Raw genomic sequence first — 27,500 nt, 5'->3', positions numbered from 1 at the left:
CGAACCACTGTAGCCTCGTAGCGAACCACTGTAGCCTCGTAGCGAACCACTGTAGCCTCGTAGCGAACCACTGTAGCCTCGTAGCGAACCACTGTAGCCTCGTAGCGAACCACTGTAGCCTCGTAGCGAATCACTGTACCCTTTAAAATGCCTGTGAACCAGTAAGATAACAAATATCTCAATGTTACGAGAGAATCAGAGCAACAAACCAGCCTTAAGTTCAGGTTCAACGACGCTTGTTATATTATTAGTCAGATTAAGTCCAAGTGAACAGCCCAACCTGAATCCAACTCTCAAACTCTCCTCCTTAAGCGCCCCCGAGGGACCAACGTCAACGTTTAACGAGGACACACACACACGCAAGGGGGGTACGAACCCCTTGCCGAATGTTAAACGAATTTAAAAGTGATTTGTTGTTGGTTTAGAGAGCAAACCTTGACACAGACTTCACTAGCGTGATGCTGGTCCTAGTTTACGACGCCCACTCCGGGAGAGACTGTAAACACTCGCATTACTCCTACGTCAAGGTCTACCTGTTGCACAGTGTTGCTCATGTTCTGGTAGCTGTTGCACAGTGTTGCTCTTGTTCCAGTAGCTGTTGCACAGTGTTGCTCATGTTCTGGTAGCTGTTGCACAGTGTTGCTCTTGTTCCAGTAGCTGTACCTGTACCATTGCTGTAACGGCACTTGGTATAGCTATACCTGTACGCGCTAATATCCGTATACCTTTGCATATGCATGAAAAATGAAACGGAACAGCTGTTCAATTTTTAACATGTTTAATATTATCCAATTGCATGCGAGTCATTTACCAGGCAGCGTGGAATTACTACTCCATTAGCCCCTGGTGGTAGTTACCGATCATCCCCTGCTCCAATAAGGCCTCACATCATGCGAACGAGACTAACTAACACAAGACAATTGGGGGGGGTGGGGGGGGGTAAAACTAAGAACCTGAATATTCAAACAGTGAAAAAAAATCTAGAAATGATGACGTCATTAACAATCACTAAATTTATTTATTTATTTATTTATTCATTTATTTGTGTGTGTGTATATCAGGAAAATAAACACGTGATTAAAAATGTGACAGTGTCAGACCACGGAGGAAAATTGAAACAGGAATTTCCTTAAGTACTTTCGTATATTAATACATCTTCAGAAGGAGTGATTTATTTATTTATTTATTTATTTATTTATTTATTTATTTATTTATTTATTTATTTATATACAAGAAGGTACATTGGGGGTTAACAGAGAACTTTGAAATTAAATTGAATTTACATTCTTGTAAAGCCTCTAACACGCATAGAGTTTCGGGCGAAAAGGAAAATGCTGCAAGAACGCAGCATCGGGGCCACGTACGGAGCGAGCATATATCACTAGGCTATAAACATTGCAACGGGACTATATAATATATGCTGCAAAAGCCGGACCTTTTCCTGGTCCATAAATGAGGGTACTCGCAGTAATTGAGTGGACGGACGTGTTCCTTGTAAAAGAACATGCAAGAATGACTCTGCTGATAAACTGAAGGGAGTTTAGTCATATTCAAATATTTGAGAGGAATGTGTTATAATACGAGAGAGCACTACCACATGTAGACTGGAGGAGGTATACTCCTTCTATAGCCAACAACTTGTGAGTTTACGATTTTTAACGATGTAATTTATATACATAAAAGGAATTGTAAAGCAGCTTGGCACATTCAAGAACTAGAAGCCAAGAGCATATGGCTTGTTTATGCTAAAAACTGAAGCTAAAAACACCACCCCGCTACTGGCAGGCGGTGTGGAATGTGTGTTTTTCCTCTCGAGGAAAGTGGTGCTTCGACAAGGTAGTTTGGGGAGGCGAATGTCACAAGTTTTGGTAGCGGCACCTGAAGCAGAGGGCAGGTGGGGGTCTCCATAGACCGTCCTGGTCGACAAGCGAGTGACAAGAACTCAAACCCAAATTTCTGGGGTTGAACACCTTCACTTGGGAGACGATTTGAACCAAGTAGATGGTTAGGAACCATCCGGAAAAAAGGAATAAGAATGCACCTGTAATCACCTAGTACAGGAGCTTGCGGGGGTTGAGCTTTGGCTCTTTGGTCCCGCCTCTTATGTGTCAATCAACTGGTACAGTGAATATATTTAACTGTGTATTTGCGATGCTCAATAATTTTGTTTATTATGACTGAAGAATTATCAAGTAATGAAGACATTGTTTTTCAAGTATTTGAATAGAGCAAATCCACACACACACACACACACACACACACGTGTGTGTGTGTGTGAGTATGTGTGGTTTGCCATCAGACTAGTACCCGAGCCGAGGGGTATGAGCTATGAGGAGAGACTACGGGAATTAAACCTCACGTCACTGGGAAACAGAAGAGTTAGAGGGGGACATGATCACCACATACAAGAATCTCAAAGGAATTGATAGGGTAGATAAAGACAGACTATTTAACACAAGGGGCACACGCACTAGAGGACACAGGTGGATATTGAATGCCCAAATGTGCCATAAAGACATTATAATTTTTTTCTGTGTCAGAGTAGTAGACAAATGGAATGCACTAGAAGTGATGTGGTGGAGGCTGACTCCATACACAGCTTCAAGTGTAGATATGATAGAGCCCAGTAGGCTCAGGAAACCTGTACACCAGTTGATTGACAGTTGAGAGGCGGGACCAAAGAGCCGGAGCTCAACCCCCGCAAACACAACTAGTCGAGTACACACGAAAATAACAAAATTGAATCTATACTTAAGAAAGTGGAGCTTAGGAGTTAAGGTTGGATCTTGCAAGAATATCTAGGCGAGTTTACCCAGACAAGTACACACAAACACTCCAGGAAGGAACTGTTAAAAGCAGAGACGCGGGCCGCCCTTACGAGAACCGCCAAAATCCCGCGTCTATTTAAAGATTTGGACGTGTGTGTATGAGATGGACGGGAGGGAGGGCTAGGGGAGGGAGGGACGAAGGCAGGGGCTAGGGGAGGGTTTATGAAGGCAAGGCGAGGGTGGTACAGAAAGTACATATGCTGTGATTACTTTGCGGTTACCTTGCGTTAATTCCGCGGGACCCTTCCCTGCACCAGGTCGCCTACAACTCTTCAGCTTGGGGTGATTAAGTTGCACACACACCCAGTGCCCACTGGGTGTGGAACCTGCTCTCACACAAGACAGCACATATATGACTTATTGCCTATAGTCACTATTTCGCTTATAAATAAGTATATACGTGACATATTCCAAGCTATATTTTGGGGGAGGTAGGGGTGTGGGCAACACACAGCCTCCTGTCAAGTTCAACACAATCCTCTGAACTGGCCCAGTGCCTCACAACTTATGTTCCAGCCTCGACCTCAAGTACATCAGAGAGTGCATAGTGTAACAACGTCACTCCGTACTTTTATAGTGACACCAACACAGCATTCGTAAAAAAGACTGGAATTTAATGAGAAAAGCAATATAGGTTAGGTTTATATCCTCTGCCACAAATTTTAAATTTAACTGAATTGGTTCTTTGTACTTAAAATTACTACTCTACTTAACAAGCGCACTCTTGGAGTGCCACAGAAACAAAGCGAAACTGCACTCAAATACTAAAACTTAAAGAGGCTTGCTTCTTACTCTGCAAGAACTTTTTTCAATTACATTTGCAAAGATATCACAAATGAAAATAATGTATGCATAAATATGTCACTACTCAATCAAATAAATACACAATTATCAAATTTGTGTCTCAGAACAACTATAGAGGAAAAGGGAGGGAGTATCAAGTGCAGCCTTAATCACTTATCAATCGAGTGCCGCTTGTGTCCTTGTTGCTCCGGCTCAATGTCAGCGGCAGGATTGCAGTAACGGCCGTGGCTACCTCGTTGTCACGGCCTGTCGTTACTGCTCTCATTAACTACTGCTGGCGTTTAGTTACTACTATTTACTTCATTGTCGATAACAATGTGGGACTCGGGGTCTCTGAGGCTATCACTGCTGACATGACGTTGGTGGCTCTAGTGGGTCTCTGAGGCTATCACTGCTGACATGACGTTGGTGGCTCTAGTGGGTCTCTGAGGCTATCACTGCTGACATGACGTTAGTGGGTCTCTGAGGCTATCACTGCTGACATGACGTTGGTGGCTCTAGTGGGTCTCTGAGGCTATCACTGCTGACATGACGTTGGTGGCTCTAGTGGGTCTCTGAGGCTATCACTGCTGACATGACGTCGGTGGCTCTAGTGGGTCTCTGAGGCTATCACTGCTGACATGACGTTGGTGGCTCTAGTGGGTCTCTGAGGCTATCACTGCTGACATGACGTTGGTGGCTCTAGTGAAGACTTATCACTGCAATCACACCACTGGAACACTGTCTATTCACATAGGGTTCAATACATGGCGACTTTCTTGGTGTCATATGGTGCCCAACCACTGGGATAGTTGGGGATCGAAAGCCGATCTGCATGAAGTGAAACATTTGTCTTTCAGATTTTTACCGATCATTTCTTGACCTGGTTTCTCTCAATTTAAAGAGGCTGTCCCTGTCTACCTTGTTCATTGCCCTCAGGATCTTGTACTTTGTTATCATCTACTATCCTCTACGGGGTTATCTACTATCCACAACGGTTGCTGGGATGTGTTCGCTTCCCTGGCCTCTTAGCTTTGGATATGTGTTCCGGGCACGGGAGACATCTCCCGTCACGCAGGGTGCAGTCGCACCTCCACAGATCTCCAGTATCATCTATTGATACTGGAAATGGCTCAAAAGGGCCTCCACTTATGGGCTATTCATGCCCGTGCCACCTTTTGGGTGGCTTAATCTTCTCTCTCTCTCTGTGTTCCGGGGACTCGTCTTTTTGCTAATTATCAAACAATTTCTACTTTCTTTGCATTTCCAATGTACGATTGCCAAGTTGTAGCATCATATTATGGTATTAGTGAAACATAGGCTGTTAAGTAGTCTTAAAGTAGTTCCTGTTTGTATTCATAAAAACCGGTTCACAAGCCGAAATTAATGTGTTTATGCTAGTGGTATTAGTGGAGAAATTACGTCCACTTCCAAGTCTCTGTCTCTTTCCTCTATCTCTACCTGGGAGCTAGAGGAAAGAGACTGATGCCTGACCTATTAACCTAATAGGTCACGCATCAGGGTGAAATAAATTCTACCCATTTGTTTCTGCCTCGGCCGGGAATCTAACCCGGGCCCTTAGAACTACGACCTCGGAGCGCTGTCCACTCGGCTGTGTGTGTATTTACTATTTGTACCTGCAGAATCGAGTTATTAGCTCTTGGACCCCGCCTTTCTAAGGCATTTATTTTTACTTTATTAAGTCCACTAGTACATATATTTCTCTCTAACACGCATCACCAGGAAGCCGCCTGTAGCAGCTATTTAATTCCCAGGTACCTGTTTACTACAAAGTTTCATCAGTGTTAAAGAAACTGCCCATTTGTCTCTGCCTCGGCCGGGAGCCGAACCCGTTCCCCTTAGGACTACGACCCCCGAGCGCTGTCCACTCAGCCACGAGACCCCGTTTGTGTGTGTGTGTACCTGCGTATGTGTGTATGTATGTGTACCTGCATGTGTGTGTCTGCGTATGTGTACCCACATGCATGTGCCTGCGTGTGTGTACCTGCGTATTTATGTACCCATATGTGTGTGTGTGTGTGTATGTGTATATGTGTGTGTGTGTGTGTCTGTATATGTGTGTGTATATATATGCGTGCCTGCGTGCGTGGCGCGCGCGCGCGCCCCAACAGTGAGACAGGAGAGAGGACAGACGGGGCAGGCGCGGAAGCTGGTTCCCGCCCCCACCTGCACAACCTCACCCCTCACTGTCTCGCTCAGCTCTGCACAGGAGGGCCGGTGTCCTCTCTCCCTCACACACCCCTCAGCCTCCCCTCTCTCTCCTGCTCCTCGTCATCTCCCGAACGGAAACCGGGGATTTAGAGTAGACGGTACGAGAGAGAGAGAGAGTGAGAGAGAGAGAGAATGTAGGTAGATAGATCTACCTGCTTCGTAATTATTATACGGATCCTGTGAGTCACTCACAACTGGAGACACACATATATCATCATTATCGACGCCACGGTGATGAATGGGACTCTGAAGTGATTATTTTAAGAAAGTTAAAGGAATTTTTATAGATATTGGTGTTTATCGAGCATCTCTCAAATTGATTATACAAAGATATTTACAACTGAATATTTCTATGTTATATATATATAATATCTATACATATCTACCTTAGAACTTTTATGTAGTGGAGTATTAACACGGCCTATGATCACGTCTGAAGTTCATGAAGAACAAATGTTCTCCAGCATGAACAAACACGCCAGCTGGACAGCTGAAGAAACTTTCACCAGGAAAATTACTCTCGATGTCCAAGAGAAAGTGTATGTGAATTATTTCTACAGCTTAAAAAAGAACCCACTTATAGACAAACCGGTCATATATGCCCATTAAGTCTGGCAAACCACGAAGGGAATAAAGAAAACTAATCCCAAAGTGATATTGGTACGTATTAGAGGCAATAACCTGCTATGTGTATGTGTTTATTATATATATATATATATATATATATATATATATATATATATATATATATATATATATATACCGGTCATGTAATATACATGTTAATGCTAACTACAGCATCGTGGACAATGGTGTACCCACCACCCTTCGAGGCAAGGTAAGGTAAGCCCACAAGTCGACTTCAAAGTGTGTGTGTGTCGCTAAACGAGCCCATTCGACCAGACTTCCCTATACCAGAAAGGAAATCGATAACATTCTTATTTCGATGTGAGAGCTTGAGACGGACGTGGCTGTTGCCGGCGACGACAGTGGTGAGAGAGAAAGAGAGAGAGAGGGAGAGAGAGAGAGAGAGAGAGAGAGAGAGAGAGAGAGAGAGAGAGAGAGAGAGAGAGAGAGAGAGAGAGAGAGAGAGAGAGAGAGAGAGAGAGAGAGAGAGAGAGAGAGAGAGAGAGAAAGGCAACACCTGTAGCTCTGGTAGCGGGTCGACTTGTTAGCAGCGGTTACTGTCTCTACAGCCATTCAGACCAGTAACACCACCGCCCCGTTCCGTTCATCTCCACGGCCGTTACTGGAACGTTGGATCAGATGGAACGTTGAACAATGGTGATCCTAGATACGCAACATCATGTCCTCTCCACCTTGTTACAGCCTCACCGTGCTGTCATCTCTCCCTTGTTACAGCATCATCAGCTATCATCTCCCCCTTGTCACAGCCTCATCATGCTATCATCTTCCCCTTGTCACAGCCTCATCATGCTATCATCTCCCCCTTGTCACACAGCCTCATCATGCTATCATCTCTCCTTGTCACACAGCCTCATCATGCTATCATCTCTCCTTGTCACACAGCCTCATCATGCTATCATCTCTCCTTGTCACAGCATCATCAGCTATCATCTCCCCCTTGTCACAGCCTCACCATGCTATCATCTCTCCTTGTCACAGCCTCACCATGCTATCATCTTCCCCTTGTCACAGCCTCACCATGCTATCATCTTCCCCTTGTCACAGCATCATCATGCTATCATCTCCCCCTTGTCACACAGCCTCACCATGCTATCATCTCCCCCTTGTCATAGCGTCACCATGCTATCATCTTCCCCTTGTCACAGCCTCATCATGCTATTATCTCCCCTTGTCACAGCCTCATCATGCTATCATCTCCCCCTTGTCACAGCCTCATCATGCTATCATCTCCCCCTTGTCACAGCCTCACCATGCTATCATCTTCTCCTTGTCACAGCCTCATCATGCTATCATCTCCCCCTTGTCACAGCATCATCAGCTATCATCTCCCCCTAGTCACAGCCTCACCATGCTATCATCTTCCCCTAGTCACAGCCTCACCATGCTATCATCTCCCCCTTGTCACAGCATCATCAGGTAATCATTATATCTCAATATAACAAACAGTATCTAGGGTCCATAATACTAACGCCTTGAGAACCCCGTCTAAGCTATAATGAAGCTTACTAAATGCTAAATGCTAAATCCACAAATGCTAAATTCAAAAGGGAGGCCTCAACTGAACACGCAAATCGCTACGGCAAATGAGATATATTTCTCATTCGTTCTAAACTAACTACACATTTCCCAAATTCCTCGACTCAATCTTGATTTTCCCATGGTTGCCATCACCTCCAAAGGATACCTGATCAACCAGGCTGTGACTCATACGTCAGGCTGCGAGCAGCAACCTGGTTGACCAGTCCAGCAACGAGGAGGCCTGGTCGACGACCGGGCCGTGGGGTCGCTAAGCCCCGAAATCACCTCAAGGTAGCCTGAAGGTAATGACTAATACCTGGGCTCCTGCATCTTCCTGCAACTGGCTTCTCCACAAGCAAATGTCTGGGTTCGAGCCTTGAGACTTGCCATAATCTGCTGTAAATCCTTAATCTGCCACAAATCCCGGTCCGTACAATCTTTAAGGTGACAAATTGGACTTACTGAGAGTAACGTATTAGCTACTAATCTTCCTAACATATATCACACAGCCTCGTAAGTCTGCTGTGTGTGTGTATTAACTCAGTCTTGCTTCAAGTCTTCCGTTCACCAATACACTACCTCATCCCTTTGTGTGTATTTTACCTCAATAAACTTATTTCAATTTCAATTTCAATTTCAATACACGGCTGCCCGAAATGACCCATATCCTGAATATAATCACGTGTAAAACATTCAATCCTTAATATGTCTACTTAAAATATCCAAATTTCCATTGTAATTGTTTCAAAGAAAAATTTGTCTATTAAATTCTCTAAATAGTTAAAGTGCTACAAATATCTACTGCAAATTCAGTTACAGTAAAGAAGGCAGAACGTATCATTTTACTAAGTTCATGGCGGATTATACAGTGGTTTTGTATTTCTGAATACCATTGAAAACCTGGTTGAAGTTAAGATATTTGTCGTGGCTTTACAAGCAATACATAAAGCCATCTAAGGGTGGCTTTGGAGAATAAACTATCACGATAGCATCACATCAAAGGTACCTGATACCTGGTTGATGGGGTTCTGGGAGTCCTTCTACTCCCCAAGCCCGGCCCGAGGCCAGGCTTGACTTGTGAGAGCTTGGTCCACCAGGTTGTTGCTTGGAGCGGCCCGTAGCGACAGCAACCCACGCAACGCTTCCAAATTTCCGAATCGCGTTTAAATATATTAACGGAGAAATACTAAAAAAAAAAGAAGCTTTTCACAACATTCGTGAGACCGAAATTAGAATATGCAGCAGTTGTGTGGTGTTAGTCTTCATCTTAACAAGTACATCGTCGCCGAACACGCTACTAAATGGCTTCCAGAACTACAACAAAAATGAGAGACTAAGGCAGCGTCTGGGATCATCCAGGGCGTAAGTTCGAGCCCTCATCACGGCCCTTGTGGATTTGTTCATTAAAAATGAGAGTTATGAGGCTGGAGGCCTTAAATAATGCCAAGATTAGAAGATAGAAGACAAGTAGATATTTTATTTACTAAGTTCAAACTAGTTAAAGGAATCGACACAATTGATAAGGAGGAATTTTTTGTTGTTTAAGCTGTAACTTCAAGAGCATGAGGCCATAAATTCAAGCTAAGGAAACAAACGTGGCGGAAAACCTACGAAACTTATCTTCTGAAAACAGTTGTGGAAGATTACAATGATTTATGTCAGCAGTCAGTGGATGCCAAGACCATCAGCTGCTTCAAAGTCTTAGCTGACAGCTGCTTCAAAGTCTTAGCTGACAGCTGCTTCAAAGTCTTAGCTGACAGCTGCTTCAAAGTCTTAGCTGACAGCTGCTTCAAAGTCTTAGCTGACAGCTGCTTCAAAGTCTTAGCTGACAGCTGCTTCAAAGTCTTAGCTGACAGCTGCTTCAAAGTCTTAGCTGACAGCTGCTTCAAAGTCTTAGCTGACAGCTGCTTCAAAGTCTTAGCTGACAGCTGCTTCAAAGTCTTAGCTGACAAAGATTATTTGCAAGACGAGACATCACAATCGTAGCTCTGTAATTATCCACACACACATTTCAAAGCGTTATACGGCAAAGAGTACTGGGAAGACGGGACACCACGAGCGTAGCTCTCATCCTGTAACTACACTTAGGTAATTACACACAGAGAGACTGAAGGAACTGGACCTCACTCCACCGGAGAAAAGAAGGAATAGGGCAGACATGATAACGACATACAAGATATTAAGGGGGATTGACAAAATAGATACAGAAGCAATGTTCAAATTAAGGAACAGTAGAACGACAGGACATAATTGGAAACTGAAAAAACACATGAAGTCACATGTCAGAAACAACTTTCTCAGTCTAAGGGTTGCAAATAAGTGCAACGGACTAGTTGAGCAAGTTGTCGAAGTCAATTAGATACACAACATTCAATGTAACAGCCCGTACTCCAAACAAAGACCCAAAAGTGATTCCATCCACCCGCCAAACCCGCCGCTGTTTATGAATGAAAAACGGTTTACACACGACTCACAACTGATGACGTTCGAACACTTCCGGAACAAGTGCTTCACTGACGAATTTTGTTCGAACCACAACGCTGTAAATGCTTCACCCACGTACTACAAATACAAATAATCGCCGACAGAACCTAAACACCTGACCTAACCTAACCTATGCCTATATATGCACAATATGCTAATATATTATAACATTAATTTATACTTGAGAAAATTCCCGTTTTGAATGAACAGCATGTTCAAATTTATGAATGCGTCTGTGGGGTCGACCACTGGATGTAATGGACTAGAGTCGAGGACGGGTTGGTCGAGGACGGGTTGGTCGAGGACGAGTTGGTCGAGGACGGGTTGGTCGAGGACGGGTTGGTCGAGGACGGGTTGGTCGAGGACGGGTTGACAATTCTATAAATTTTTCACCCACGAGCTACAGATACAAATAATCGCCAACAGAACCTAAACACCTAACTTAACTTACGCCTTACTATACATTTTTTGTCTAAGAATATTAATTTATATAAGAGAACAAACCAATTTTTAATACACAGTATTTTAAAATTAATGAATGCGGCAGGGGTGACGGCCGCTGCTTTAACCAACCTAGTGTAAGGGCGGGTTGCAACTACAGGTGAGGACTGACAGAGACAAACACTGACTACACACGAGCGCGCTCGCTCGCTCGCTCACTCACTCACTCACCCACTCACTCACTCACTCACTCACTCACTCACTCACTCACTCACTCACTCACTCACTCACTCACTCACAGGGCCTCGCAGCCGAGTGGACAGTGCCCAAGGGTCATAGTCCTAAGGGCCCGGGTTCGATTCGCGGCCTAAACAAACAAATGGACAGTTACATTCACCTCATGCACCCGTTCACCAAGCAGTAAATAGGTACCTTGGAGTTAAACAAGTGCTACGGGCTGTATCCTGGGGATTTTGTGTAATTACCTAAGTGTAGTTAGAGGATGAGAGCTACGCTCGTGGTGTCTCGTCTTCCCAGCACTCTTTGTCATATAACGCTTTGAAACTACTGACGGTCTTGGCCTCCACCACCTTCTCACTTAGCTTGTTCCAACCGTCTACCACTCTATTTGCAAAATAAATTGTTCTAATATTTTTAGGCACCTTTATTTTCTTAGCTTGAATCTGTGTCCTCTTGTTCGTATAGCTGATGGTGTCAGGAATTTCCTTTGTCAGTTTGATATATTCCTGTTAGTATTTTGTAAGTGGTGATCATATCACCTCTTTTCTATCTTCTAGTTTTGACATGTTTAACGCCTCTAGTCACTCCTCGTAACTCTTGCTTTTCTGTTCCGGAAGCCATTTAGTAGCATGTTGCACCTTTCCCAGTTTATTGATGTGCTTCTTGAGATTTGGGCACCATACAACTGCTGCATATTCCAGTTTTGGTCTCACAAAAGTCATGAACAGTTTCTTTAGTATTTCACCATCCATATAATTATAAGCAAGTCTGAAGTTGGAAAGCAACGCATCACGCTCCTCTCACAATGTTCTTTATGTGTTCCTCTGGCGACACCTTACCTCTTGCAGGCGATGAGTCACAATAACGTGGCTGAAGTATGTTGACCAGACCACACACTATTATTTCAATTAGAAATATTATTTTCAATTATTAGAAATTATTTTAATTTCTAGTGTGTGGTCTGGTCAACAGCTTACCTCTTATCACTTATTACTATCCAAAAACTTATCACTTATTGCTATCCAAAACCACTCCTTGGTTTCATTCTTTATTAGAGTTCTGTAATTCTATTCCACATAATTTGTAAGTTGAGTGTGGTCTATTTTCTCCGAATTCACATTCCATAACATGGCATTTATTCACATTGAATTCCATTTGCCACTTCTCACTCCAAGCACTTATTTTATCTAAATTAATTTGAAGGTCATTACAATCATCTGCGTCTCCTATCTTCCCCAGTATCTTAGCATCATCCGCAAACATGTTCATATAATTCTGTGTTCCTTCTGGAAGATGGTTTATGTAGACAATGAACATTACTGGTGCAAGAACTGAACCCTGTGGTACTCCGCTTGTAACACTCCTCCAGTCAGATACATTGTCTCTGATTACCACCCTCATCTGTCAGTCAGATGGACAATTGTTTATCAATGTCATAAGTGTCCCCTGTAACCCCTGAAATGTGTACTCACCTAGTTGTGCTTGCGGGGGTTGAGCTCTGGCTCTTTGGTCTCGCCTCTCAACTGTCAATCAACAGGTGTACAGGTTCCTGAGCCTACTGGGCTCTGTCATATCTACATTTGAAACTGTGTATGGAGTCAGCCTCCACCACATCACTGCCTAATGCATTCCATTTGTTAACTACTCTGACACTGAAAAAGTTCTTTCTAATATCTGTGTGTGTGTGTGTGTGTGTGTGTGTGTGTGTGTGTGTGTGTGTGTGTGTGTGTGTGTGTGTGTGTGTGTGTGTGTGTGTGTGTGTGTGTGTGTGTGAGAGAGGTCGATCCTTAAGGTACAAACAAATAGTAAATACACAACCCTTCCTAATTCATGAAAGAATTTTTAAAGTTTCAATGATTTATTTTTTTTTTGCTTTTAATGCAAGAATATTTTTTAAATAAATTTCTCTCAGAACTCCCATTCAGTAATTTTCAGGGATTTAATCTCGTCTTCCTACCTCTCCCCCTTCCCGCCCCCCCCTACCCCTTACCCCTCCTCCCCCCTCCCCCCCGCCTCATCAACATTAGGAGCCACGTGCTTACGAGACCTTAAGTTTAAAGGGGTCTTGCACTTCTTTAAAACACCAACTTTAAAAACAAAAATAACAAAAAGAATATGAAGACATTTCTGGGCAGTGTTGCACAGATAATAAAGCCCTTGCCAGCCACAACAGTGATATGAGTCCAATTGGTAAGGAAGACATACACACCCACGGGGTTACGAACAAATCCACAAGGGCCGTGACGAGGATTCGAACCTGCGTCCGGGAGCATCCCCAGACGCTGCCTTAATCGACTGAGCTACGACATGGTTAAAAAGAGTTGAAACCAGAAGTTAAACTTATTGTTTAAACTTATTGGATCCTGCAGCCTCTCCGAGACACAAACCAGGGTGACTCGGGTTATCGTAACCTGAGACACAGGTTACGATAACGCAACGCTCTGCGTTAGTGCGCTTACACGCGCTTAAAGACACTTGTGAACTACGATACAAATATTGACGAAATTTTGAAGTTTCGGCTTTATAGGAAAGAGAGACGAAGATACTGGTTATATAGTTTGATATAGGAGCTCGAGATTCGAGGAAAGACATTGCAAGAACCTGTCATGATTGAATGATTGATGAAGATTAAGCCACCCAAGAGGTGGCATGGGCATGAATAGCCCCGTAATCACTCCGTTATGATATCGATCAGATTCGATCCCCTCCACCTGTTCTGATAGTTGATCCGCGGCAGGATTGAAGACCTCATACGCCAGCACCAAGAGTGAAGGGTGAGAGGCGGATCCAAACCTATATATATACGTGTTTAGTTTTCTTTTACGGGCTATTCATGCCCGTGCCACTTTTTAGGTGGCTTAATCTTTACCAATCAATCATTGTGTGTGACACGGGATCACCATAGCCCGTGCTACACGTTCTGAGTAGCTAAATCTTAAATAACTACACTGTGTGTGATTTGACCATCCTCGTGTTCCTTGTGTCGTCTGCACCTTCCTCAAGATGTCACGTTCTTGATGAAACATTGACATAAAATTTGAAGACTTAAGTTATCTAGCGTTTTTCCCTTTCTCTCTAGAGGGAAGAAGGCATTTACGTAAAATGTTAACTAAATGACAAAATAACAATTATAACCTTCACTCAAAATAACAGTTATAACTTTCTCAAAATAACAGTTATAACTTAGTCAAAATAGCAGTTATAACTTACTCAAAATAACAGTTATAACTTACTCAAAATAACAGTTATAACTTACTCAAAATAACAGTTATAACTTAGTCAAAATAACAGTTATAACTTAGTCAAAATAACAGTTATAACTTACTCAAAATAACAGTTATAACTTACTCAAAATAACAGTTATAACTTACTCAAAATAACAGTTATAACTTTCTCAAAATAACAGTTATAACTTAACTGAAAATAACAGCACTAACAATTGCTGTTATTTTGAAGTCTTTATTATATATTACAAATAAATCACAACATGATATATTAGCGAGAAAATCATTTTGGGGCAATGGAAGCGACTTGAACCGGCGTTCCGGTGATTCCCAAACACCCGCCTGAAGCCACTCAGCCTCGATATGACACAAGTGTCAAACCACTACTGACCCAATTATTCAATTCTGATTTCAACATTTACAGATTCACTATGATGCATTTCCAACGTCCACGCACGAGGCTAGTCCCAAGATTTTTACTCAATCCATAAAGCCACGGATTTTGGTAATTTACACTTTTTGAAGACTTTTCTAGGTCGGTAGAAGAGGGAGCCGGTCGGCCGAGCGGACAGCACGCTGGACTTGTGATCCTGTGGTCCTGGGTTCGATCCCAGGCGCCGGCGAGAAACAATGGGCAGAGTTTCTTTCACCCTATGCCCCTGTTACCTAGCAGTAAATTAGGTACCTGGGTGTTAGTCAGCTGTCACGGGCTGCTTCCTGGGGGTGGAGGCCTGGTCGAGGACCGGGCCGCGGGGACACTAAAAGCCCCGAAATCATCTCAAGATAACCTCTCAAGATAGATCTTCAGTACCATTTTTGATGGTGATGTATTCATCAAAATATTTAGTTCAAATGGATTAAAAAAAATTAAAAACGTTTGCTTGCTTAGTTAAAGTTTATATTCAATTAACGTTTTTTTTTTTAGGTAATTACAGATATTAAGAACGTTTACAAGCCCGGTTCTGTAAATGTAAAAAACTCAAAATTATTACCTGTAAAATGTTGATATTTTCTCAGTATTTGAAGGGTGTATTGAGGACAATATTCTTTATTATTTTGCCACACAGACCCTGGGGTCTGGTACCTGAGTGGACAGCGCGCGGGACTCGTAATCCTGTGGCCCGGGTTCGATTCCCGGCGCCGGCAGAAACAAATCGACAGAGTTTCTTTCCACCCTGATCACCTGTTACCTAGCAGTAACTAGGTACCTGGGAGTTAAACAGCTGTTACGGGCTGCTTCCTGGGGGTGTGTATTGTACTAGGATTGTTTACAATCCCAGTACAATGCAGTGTACTGAGTACTGGTACAATGCGACCGATGCATAGAAAACGTCGGTATTATGGTGCTTTAACTTGTACTAATAAGTCGCATTTTCAACTGTTTGGTCGATTTCTTTCCAAATGCGAGGCATGAGATGCAAGGGCAGGTCGCATATACAGCATGAGTGATCCTGGGGGCCGCCCCTTGTCCCCTGGGCTTGTTCCCTGTAGGGCGCCCCAGCATTGTCTTGACCAATTAGGAGAGCAGTGGTGATCTGACCTCGTTGGTGGAGGGTCATATTGATTACTGGTGTGTCAGAAGCAGGGAGGAACAGGAGGGGAAGTAGGGAATATCCAGAGAGAGAGAGAGAGAGAGAGAGAGAGAGAGAGAGAGAGAGAGAGAGAGAGAGAGAGAGAGAGAGAGAGAGAGAGAGAGAGAGAGAGAGAGAGAGAGAGAGAGAGAGAGAGAGAGAGAGAGAGAGAGAGAGAGAGAGAGAGAGAGAGAGAGAGAGAGACAATGTCCGCCACACCCACTGCAGGCGTCAGATATTACCGCCTGAGGAGTCCCGCTGTCTCCCTGTCCCTCCCAAACACTCGGTCACGTGATGGTATTTCTCCGTCATCTTGATATAAGGATAATTCTGGCTAGTCTCAGTTTTACGGGCTATTCATGCTCGTGCCACCTCTTGGGTGGCTTAATCTTTCTTCGTCAATTAATCTGGTCTCAGTTGGGTACCAGTTAGGTACTCCTGTGATCCTTTCTTAACGTGATCTTTCTACCAGTGATCTGGTAGGTATTGGGACAACGGTCTAACTTTAGAGGCCCGAGTTCAATTCTCCTATGACTCAAATGAGTCGAATGTTTGATTCCACTACCACTTGGGCCGGACGGTAGAGCGACGGTCTCGCATCATGCAGGTCGGCGTTCAATCCCCGACCGTCCAAGTGGTTCGGCAGCCATTTACCCCCACCCCCCCACCCCCCATCCCTCACCAACCCTCCGTCCCATCCCAAGTCCTTATTTTGATCCCTTCCAAGTGCTATATAGTCATAATGGGTTGACGCTTTCTCCTGATAATTACCTTGTGGACGTTATAACAAGGCAGTAAGTGAAGCGCGGTGTAGGGAACACCAGACTGGACACCAGGAACCAAATGGGAAATGGGAAATTTTCCCAATTGGGAAATAATATCCTTCAAGAATCACACACCAAACCTGTTTCTTCAAGCCCACGAATGGTCATCAGCAGCATGTGTGTGAGTGTGTGAGTGTGTGAGTGTGTGTGAGTGTGTGAGTGAGTGTGTGAGTGTGTGAGTGTGTGTGTGTGAGTGTGTGTGTGAGTGTGTGAGTGTGAGTGTGTGTGTGTGAGTGTGTGTGTGTGAGTGTTGGGTTGACTACATGGTGTGTTTATAGCGCGCGCCTGCGGGTCTTGGTTCGATCCCACCATCCTGTTCCAAAGACTTTCACGTAAGAACTATATTTAGACATCTGAGCCAGATCATATATACCACAAACAGTCTCACCAATCCTAGAGATTGATTGATTGATGAAGATTAAGCCACCCCAGAAGGTGGCACGGGCACGAATAGCCCGTAAGTGGTGGCCATTTTGAGCCATTACCAGTATCAATAGATGATACTGGAGATCTGTGGAGGTGCGACTTCACCTTACGTGACGGGAGATGTCTCCCGTAATCCTCGAGTTGTTGTTGTTGTTTCAGATTTAGCTACTCAGAACGAAGTGTCTATGTAGCACGGGCTAAGGTGAGCCCGTAGAATCCTAGAGTATGCGGGAGTCCTTATACAGTCAAACACAAGACGATCTTGGGGAGAAAGTTCAGAAGTATCCCGCCAAACACACACTGAAACTACGACGTTGGTACAACGTTCGAACAAGTTTTAACACCTCCTAACCAGTTATAACAACCAATATAGCAAGTTGTAACAACGTTCTAATACGTCATAAACACGTTAAGCTAAGATGTAACAACTTTATTACAAGTTGTAGCAAGCGGAAAATAGAGACAGTTTCGGTTTGTGTTTCCAGGGATGTCACCAGACATACGAGTTACGAGAAAAGGCTACAAGGAACTAATCCTGCCGTCACTGGAAGATGAAAAAGTTTGAAGAGACATGATTACGACGTACGAAATTATCAGGGCATTTATAAGTCAGGCAATTTAGCGTGGGGTGGTACTCTTAACAAGGTGACAGTTGTGGAGACTGAATGCCCAAATGAGCCAGACAGGCATAAGAAAGTTGATGTTGTTAGGAACACAAATGGAATCCACTAGGCAGTGATGTGGTTGGAGGCAGACTCTGTATACAGTTTCAAATGTATATATGATAAAGCCCAACAGGTTCAGGCACCTGTACACCAGTTGACTAACAGTTGAGAGGCAGGACTAAGGAGTCTGGGCTCAACCCCTGCAAACACAGATTAAATTGATATCAAGTTCAAGTATGTTTCTTAAGACAAGAAAGAAATACATCTCAAAGACATAGAGTAGCTTAGGCTATTTCTACCCCCTAAATTGATATCGTTAAAGACCACATTTTTCGGACAGAAACTAATTTCTGATTAATTTTTTGTAATTTCTAAATATAGTTCAGAAACTAATACACACAGATGGCCATACATACAGAATATTTCGACCATCTGCCGAAATACAAATATCAAAGATACACGAATAAATATAGATCAAATATACATTTCGCGTCATGGTCGGAGCAGAACACTAATAAATACAACACTGTCAGTGTGGCAGAATGTGGCGGCAGCAATCAAGGCGGGATTAATCACCAGGAGCAACAGTCAACACAATGCTTCTATTTCCTGACGCCACAACTAACTTCCTCACCACACCACTACCACCACCAGTGACCACACACAACCTGTACATCAGTTGATTGAGAGGCGGGACCAAAGAGCCAGCGCTCAACCCCCGCAAGCACACCTAGATGAGTACACAAGACCTCACACCAGCAGTGGCCACACACAACCTGTACATCAGTTGATTGAGAGGCGGGACCAAAGAGCCAGCGCTCAACCCCCGCAAGCACACCTAGATGAGTACACAAGACCTCACACCAGCAGTGGCCCCACAGGAATAAAGTCCCAGAAATGGTATACAGGAGGGACGTGGGCATTAAAGAAGACTAAGCAAGAGGGAATTATTCCCAATAAAGAAAATCGCTGCATCTGGTCACCATGCAAGTCTCGCGAGACAAACAAAGATGGCGGCCGCCTTTCCGCGGGCCGCCATCTTTCCGGTTTCCTGTAACCGCCTTTCCGCGGTTACATGAAACACATTGACAGGAGATAGGAAATTATTCCTTAATATTTGTCTGGTGACGAGCGATTTATTACTTCTGTCCACCGAATAGAGACTGACTTTCAAAGCAGTTCTCTCTCGACTGGTATCGCACCTTTTCATTTTAGTTTTCTCTCATTCGTTCAAATCCCTCTCTATCTTCCGCAAACAAATTGTTGCCGATTGTTCATACAAATCCTTTTTTTTTTTTTGCTTATGGCTACACGATATATCACGGTGGGATCTGTCAGCGCTGTGTTCCTGTTAATTGACTGTCCTGTGGATCAGGGCCCGGGGTGCCGGCCAGCGGCGAGATTCCCCACTGCTCACCGCACATGTTTTCCCGCTAATTCGGCAGATAAGCGCCGTATTGAGTCTGACGTTGACCTCGTCCTCGTCGTTGAGAACGTCGCTGAGGTGGATAATGGTGCAGGAACGACGTGTGTCGACGATTACACAACGGAGAGTGTCGAGATTGACAATGTTTGATAAGGCGGCCATGTTGGATCAGGCCGCCATATCTGCGTCCAAGCCCACATGGCCGCCTCGTGCGCAGGCGCACTAGGTAATCTTGATTATCCTGCAGCTGCATAATAGCTGTTGCATAATGTTGCTGCCATAAAGGCTTATCAATAACAATGCTCAGCCTAGTGCAAGGAATTTCCCTGCCGTCCTCTCCACTATTTCAAGGCTCTGGATCTGAAAAATACGCGATAAACTGTTATGATTGTGGCGGCCGCAAGGCGAAGGAGCTTTACCGGTGGGAAGTATGCTAAAATAATACTGAAACAGGGTTCGATTTCCTGGCTGGCTGAGATGTTTGGTGTTTTTTCCTTACACCTGATGCACCTGTTCACATGGCAGGAGTAAAAAAAAAAAAAAGGTATCCGGGATCTAATAGGCTGTTGTGGGGCGCATCCTGTTACATGGTCTAAAGGTAGGTCGGTAAGCTTAACAGGGGTCGAAAACGGGAAGCTTATAAAGCCAATGTGTGTTTCAAGGGGTACTTGTGTTCGGCAGCTTAGGTCGGTACAGCGACGTCCTCTCTTTATGCGTGGTCGGCGTTCGAGCCCTGATAGTCACACACACACACTCTCCTCCCAGTGGTTGCACCGTCCTTCCTCATATCTCAGCTCCTTGTCCTCGTATCCCAGCTCCTTGTCCACGTATCCCAGTTCCTTGTCCTCGTATCCCAGCTCCTTGTCCTCGTATCCCAGCTCCTTGTCCTCGTATCCCAGCTCCTTGTCCTCGTATCCCAGCTCCTTGTCCTCGTATCTCAGCTCCTTGTCCTCGTATCCCAGCTCCTTGTCCTCGTATCCCAGCTCCTTGTCCTCGTATCTCAGCTCCTTGTCCTCGTATCCCAGCTCCTTGTCCTCGTATCCCAGCTCCTTGTCCTCGTATCTCAGCTCCTTGTCCTCGTATCCCAGCTCCTAGTCCTCGTACCCCAGCTCCTTGTCCTCGTATCTCAGCTCCTTGTCCTCGTATCCCAGCTCCTAGTCCTCGTACCCCAGCTCCTTGTCCTCGTATCCCAGCTCCTTTGTCCTCATACCCCAGCTCCTTGTCCTCATATCCCAGCTCCTTATCCTTATTCCCCAACTCCTTGTCCTCATACCCCACTTGTCCTCATACCCCAGCTCCTTGTCCTCATACCTCAGCTCCTTGTCCTCGTATCCCAGCTCCTTGTCCACGTATCCCAGCTCCTTGTCCTCATACCCCCAGCTCCTTGTCCTCATACCCCAGCTCCTTGTCCTCATATCCCTTCAAAGTCGGAAAATAATGATATAGTAATGCCTTAACGCTTTCTCCTCATAATTACCTTACCTCTTATGTGCACCCAAAATAGGAAATAATTTATAATAACGTTAGGATCAAATTTTATTAAAAAGATTAATCGGTAACCTGAAGCTCAATAAAATATTAAAAGATATGGAGCATTTTCTAGGGCGATATTACTCAAGCCCCGAGATTTTAAAGGATTATGTAAATCCTTCATCAAACTAACGCGAGAACTAACTACATTTTTTTGGAGGGAAAGGAAAACCATAACGCAATTTAAAGTTGTGTAAAAATTGTGCGGTGATATTTCATATTGGTCCAAAATACTGTCTGGTTCTAACTAGCGTATAACTCGGATTGAATTGGCTTGCCTTGAAAATTAGCGATGATTGACGGGAGAATGTTGTGATTTGTTGGTCTGTGTGTGTGTGTGTGTGTGTGTGTGTGTGTGTGTGTGTGTGTGTGTGTGTGTGTGTGTGTTTGTGTGTGTTTGTGTGTTTATGTGTGTTTGTGTCTTCGTCTTGATTTCATATGATTTGTATGCGTCTGTAATCACCTACTTGTTCTTGCGGGGGTTGAGCTCTGCTCTTTTGGCCCGCCCTCTTAACTGTCAATCAATCAACTGTGACTAACGACTAACTAATGTTTTTTTTTTACACACACACACACACACACACACACACACACACACACACACACACACACACACACACACACACACACACACACACACACACAGAGGAAGCAGCTCCGTAACAGCTGTCTAACTCCCAGGTACCTATTTACTGCTAAGTAACAGGGGCATCAGGAGTGAAAGACACTTTGCTCATTTGTTTCTGCCTGGTCGGGGAATCGAACCCGGGCCACAGCATTACGAGTCCTGCTCGCTGTCCGCTCAGCTACCAGACCCCCCTCTCTGTGTGTTTATGTGCATGTTAATCTTCCTGTATGACTACCCATCTATCTTATCTACTTGTGTCCGTTCTACAGCACGTTTTCCTCAGTGGTGTCCTCAACAGACCTTCAGTCTCCCCCAAGTTTCAATATGATTATTATGATCAACTTTGGAAACGAAAAAAATCTAAACCGAAACAATATTTCACATATACAAGTAAATCACACGGAAAAGAATACTTGATAACAAGGACAAATAATAGCACTCAAGAACACGAGACCTTGGGCAATAGAAGAGGCTACGGAAGCCTATCCTAGGAGAACAAATCCACAAGGGCCGTGACGAGGATTCGAACCTGCGTCCAGGAGCATCCCAGACACTGCCTTAATCGACTGAGCTACGACAGGGTTAAAATTCATTTGTTCATTTGATGCATCACGTTAGTGTGATCTCTGTGTGTGATGCCTATCCTGGGAGCCTTCTATCCACTAGAATCCAAACGAAGCACTGAGGGATACGAACCCTTATAAATATCTGTGTACACCTCAGAATACACTCATTATACAGGCACAACGCGTGTGCCGATGGCATCACACAACAGTCTACCGAAACGCCAATAACAGCGCGTTGCAGTACAATGTGTTCCTAAAGTCTTGCTTGAATAGGACACGTTCGGGCGCAAAGTGGCGCACTATCTAATTAGCAAGTGCGCACACGCAAGCAGATTCAGTTCCACAGAGATCGGTAATTTGTGTCTTTAAACCAACAAACAGCACAGGCTTCGTTACCTATGTGTGAATTGTGTAGAGGGGTGTTGGTTGATAACGATGGTGGTTGTTGGAGATGGTGGTGGTTGTTGGAGATGGTGGTGGTTGTTGGAGATGGTGGTGGTTGTTGGAGATGGTGGTGGTTGGTGATGGGTTGCTGGTTAGTGGGTGATGTTGAGCCTCTCTCTCAATATAGACTTAACATTTTTTTCAGGTTTTTGAGAGATCTCCTGTTTCTTAGTGTTTTACTGACAATGAAATCATCGGGTGGCACAGTACGCCGGCACTGTGCCACAGGCCACAGTGCTAGCTAAATACTACCTAATAATAATAATTTTTATTTAGGTAAAGGTACATACATAAAGAGATTTTACAAAGTTTGTTGGCTTTATAGATAGAGCTAGTACATACAATGCCTAATGTTACCTAATACTACCTAATGTATTTTTTCCACACACACACACACCCACCCAGGAAGCAGCTCCGTAACAGCTGTCTAACTCCCAGGTACCTGTTTACTGCTAGGTACCTATTTACTCTACCCTGTATGCGACCCAGACAACTGGGTCACACAGAGTTCCTGTGGGTGCACCTCGCTCTCCTCTACACTAACTACTCTACCACCAACCATTTCCTCCAACTACATTACACCTCGCAACCTAGGCCCCCCACACGGTTTCTGAAGGCCTCTTTAAACCACAAATTAGAACAACAAAACCAGGAGAATGCCCGTCCCCGGAGCTCAGGAGACTCCACTACCATGAAACACAACCTTATGACAGTGATGAAAAGGCAATAAAAGGGGGAAAATGATAAAGTGTGCAAGATAATGAGAAGAACAGAGAGCGGAGAAAGAGGAAATATCGAAAACCAAGAAACGGGAGAATCAAAGAACCCGGTCGGCCTAGCGGACAGTACACTGTACTTGTGATCCTGTGGTCCTGGGTTCGATCCCAGGCGCCGACGAGAAACAATGGGCAGAGTTTCTTTCACCCTATGCCCCCTGTTACCTAGCAGTAAAATAGGTACCTGGGGTGTTAGTCAGCTGTCACGGGCTGCTTCCTGAGGGTGGAGGCCTGGTCGAGGACCGGGCCGCGGGACACTAAAAGCCCCGAAATCATCTCAAGATAACCTGTGTATGAAAGCTGGAGAGACAAATACGCCGGAGAACCAGGAAAAAAAACTTTCACATTAAAGTAAAAAATAAACTGCCAAGACTAATAAAAAAAAATGCAACTTCTAAAGAAAACGCGACGATGAACATCTGAAACAACTCGCTGTTTTTTTTTTAAATGACGGATGGGAAAGACCGGGGCTAGGGAGCTACAGTTCGACCCCCTTCAAGCACCCGTGGGCTTGTGCCACACTGGCCACATCCCTATCGATTTGCAACCTCGGCAAAGCCTATATTTATCCAGTATGAACTGAGACGATAATGTTGCATATATGGGTCATTGATTTGAGGATGCAGTTGGGGGGGGGGGAGGAGGGGCACCAATTTTAAATCACATTTTGTGTTGCTCCACTGACGGTTATGATCTCTCAAGAGGATTCGAACCCCGGGCCGCCAGGTGTCTCTCCCCATCAACAGCACTGGTACCACTGCACCACTGAGATAAAGAAATGTTTTCTGTGGTTGAGAAGCGGAGCTCTGACCTGTGTGTTTCCACGACAACTACACGGGTGGTGTACCACCAGCACTGTGCGTCACGTCCCAGCTGCCCACCTGCGTCACCCCCACCTGCGTTCCGCCCACCTGCGTCACGCCCACCTGCGTCACGCCCCCCTGCGTCACGCCCACCTGCGTCACGCCCAATTACGTCACGCCTACCTGCGTCACGCCTTCATACACGAATGTGGAATTCTCTTGGTTGATCTGATTGCAAGAAAGTCGTCTGTATGATATCCTTATCCAGACGATAAATACCTACCTCTCTCCCCCCTCCCCCCTCTCTCTACCCCCCTTCCCCCTCTCTACCCACTCCCCCCCCCTCCCCCTCTCTCTACCCCCTCCCCCTCTCTACCCCCTCCCCATCTCTCTCTCTCTCTCTCTCTCTCTCTCTCTCTCTCTCTCTCTCTCTCTCTCTCTCTCTCTCTCTCTCTCTCTCTCTCTCTCTCTCTCTCTCTCTCTCTCTCTCACTCTCTCTCTCTCTCTCTCTCTCTCTCTCTCTCTCTCTCTCTCTCTCTCTCTCTCTCTCTCTCTCTCTTCCCCTACCCCTTTGCTGACACTTGGATGGGAAATTGCTGCTGATTTATCAAAAGACGAGATAGGAGATAACCCGCCAAAGCTGACACGATCCAGCAGGTCCCCCAAGACTCCTCCATCGAACCTGTGACATGCTGTGAGGACCTAACGTGACACGAGACTCGCGGTAACACTGTGATGACCTACATGTCCGAGAGGAGTGACTGAGGGGTAACAGCACTTCCCTCCAATAATCAATTTAATTTTCCGGCGTGAATTAAACATGAGGTTCATTAGGCTATGTTGGAGTCCCACTGTTCTGTCTCTCTGCTTCTATTCAACGTGAATTTCAGGACTAATAAATTCACGCGAGTTTTCTCATTATTGTGTCACTGTCAAAATGATGACTAGCTTTGTTAATTTGTTTAGTTTCACGCTTGAATTTTACTTGTATTTAGAGTAAGGTGTTTCTCCTTTATTTTCGTGTCACTTTGTGTGGCACTTTTGTTCCAAGTGAACTAAGTATGACAAATTTTTAAACTAATTTTACACCGTATTGGGAGCTGCACACTTTTATCACCAAGGTCAAAAAAACACTTTGGTTTTAGACGATAAGAAGTCATATTCGACTATGATGGACGAGGACGTCCAAGAGGGTTTTTTTTTCAGAAGACCAACGTGTGAAAATGATTGACAACCTTCAAAAAACTCTTGAAAGATGTCGGTCATCAACGAGGCTTAAAAAGAGTTATTACATCAACCTCTCCTGTTTTGGAGGTTGTCTGAAGGTGAATTAAAAAATCAGGGCTCCAGGAGACCTCTTTCAAGCGAGGTGGATGGCAAAAGTCACATAGACTATGCCCCTGTTACCTAGCAGTAAATAGGTACCTGGGTGTTAGTCAGCTGTCACGGGCTGCTTCCTGGGGGTGGAGGTCTGGTCGAGGACCGGGCCGCGGGGACACTAAAGCCCCGAAATCATCTCAAGATAACCTCAAGATAGGCACTTAAGATCATTCAATTCAATGAACAACAGGAGTTGACCGATCGAGGATAGCAGGGAATGACAAAAAGTGGCATATTTTGCCAGCCTCGTATATGTCCACTTTTGGCACGAGGCAATTGTGAGTCGTCGATAACCAAACGACGACTTGGACATTATTCAACTTATTTATTTATTGATTTATTTATTTATAAACAAAAAGGTACATTGGGTTTGTGAGGATACATAGCATAGTATTTACAATCTTGTAAAGCCACTAGTACGCGCAGCGTTTCGGGCAGGTCCTTAATTTAACAGATAATTTTAAGTAGGTAAATTCTAGCAGAATTAATAAAATGATAACAGATACATTGCAAGAAACATTGCAACTGGTGAACAGTTACACCAAGAGAGATGTCAAGAGTGTTGTCAAGGCGGTCGGCGTTGTGTGTTGGGGAGCCGGTCGGCCGAGCGGACAGCACGCGGGACTTGTGATCCTGTGGTCCTGGGTTCGATCCCAGGCGCCGGCGAGAAACAATGGGCAGAGTTTCTTTCACCCTATGCCCCTGTTACCTAGCAGTAAAATAGGTACCTGGGTGTTAGTCAGCTGTCACGGGCTGCTTCCTGGGGGTGGAGGCCTGGTCGAGGACCGGGCCGCGGGGACACTAAAGCCCCGAAATCATCTCAAGATAACCTCAAGAAGGCGTCTGAGACCCACCTTTGTTATCTGCCACAAATTAGACTGGCCCTCCAAAATGGACGTATTACACTGACAGAGAAGAAAGAGATCCTAGAATTTGGAGAAGTCGGAATGGAAGAAAGAATTTAAACGATTAGAGTGAGAGGGAAAATGCTTAGTCAGTCGAGAGAAAGAGCTGAGCGACTTTGTCACCCGCTGTACACACACATCCTCAGGGCTGTGTGTGGAGGTCTGCGGTGCACAGGAATACTGCAGCGATGTGCTAAGCAGCTCCCTTAAAGTGATGAATGACACTGCCGAAAGGAGCATTGCCCTGGTAAAGCATTTCAACTAGTCAATCAGAGACGAACAGCATAAGTAAATCCTGTTGAGAACCGTCGAGCATTTCAGAAAAACTAAGCGAATATCATTTTAGTTTGTGGGAGTAACGGGCTCACCATAGCCCGTGCTACATGGACACTTCGTTCTGCGTAGCAAAATCTAAAATAACAACGGACGTGGCCCAGATCAGCCCAAACCATTGGACCATTTAAGTTTTGGGAGGCCCCCAGAGGGGAGGGAATTATCATGGGAAAACACCAAGCCATTACGACAATATAACACTGGGAAAAGACTCAGGATAAGGATTTGGGATAAGACGGCAGAAGGAAGGTATGGTGCCCAACCACTTGGCCGGTCAGGGATTGAACGCCGACCTGCATGAAGCAAGACCGTTGCTCTGCCGTCCAGCCCAAGTGGTTGGGCGGGAAGCCCCAGAATTCAAATCTATCATTAGAACATTTTTTTTTTGCACATCAATACCTGAATTCATGTAAGGGGGCCAAAACAGATCCGCTATCACAGCTCACTAAATCCACCAGTCAACCTGAAAAGTTTGTCGAGGCTAGCCGTTGGCGTCTGGCCTCCAACCTCGGACAGATGTCCAGGACAAACAGATGTGTATGTCATGCGCGCGCCGCGTGCGCCCGTGACAAGGGTGTGGCTCTTGGGGTGTGGCTCTTGGGGTGTGGCTCTTGGAGTGTGGCTCTTGGGGGTGTGGCGCAAGAGCCACACCCCCAGGAACACCAGCGTTTGCTGACCCAATCCTTCAAACCCAAATACCAGCCCAAAGTTCCAGCGAGAGAAAGCATTTATTGGAAATAGTTCGCACCGTCCAGTCATGCCTCCAAAATACGAAATTAAAAAAAAAAAGTTTCCGAACTTACTTACTTTCATTCTCAAACCCCC

At 44.8% G+C, this 27,500-nt stretch overlaps 1 protein-coding gene across 1 annotated transcript in view; it reads right to left on the bottom strand.

The window, feature by feature from the left end:
• mus201 (rad2 superfamily protein mus201) overlaps window positions 1–27,500 on the bottom strand; it is a 480,107-nt gene that overhangs the window by 365,714 nt on the left and 86,893 nt on the right. The gene's annotated exons all lie outside the window — the stretch shown is intronic.

The sequence above is a fragment of the Procambarus clarkii genome, chromosome 13 (genome assembly GCF_040958095.1).
Source record: "Procambarus clarkii isolate CNS0578487 chromosome 13, FALCON_Pclarkii_2.0, whole genome shotgun sequence".
In the NCBI taxonomy this organism is placed as follows: Eukaryota; Metazoa; Arthropoda; class Malacostraca; order Decapoda; family Cambaridae; genus Procambarus; species Procambarus clarkii.
The sequence above is the reverse complement of the archived record's forward strand: the minus strand, read 5'-3'. Positions and strand labels throughout refer to the sequence as shown.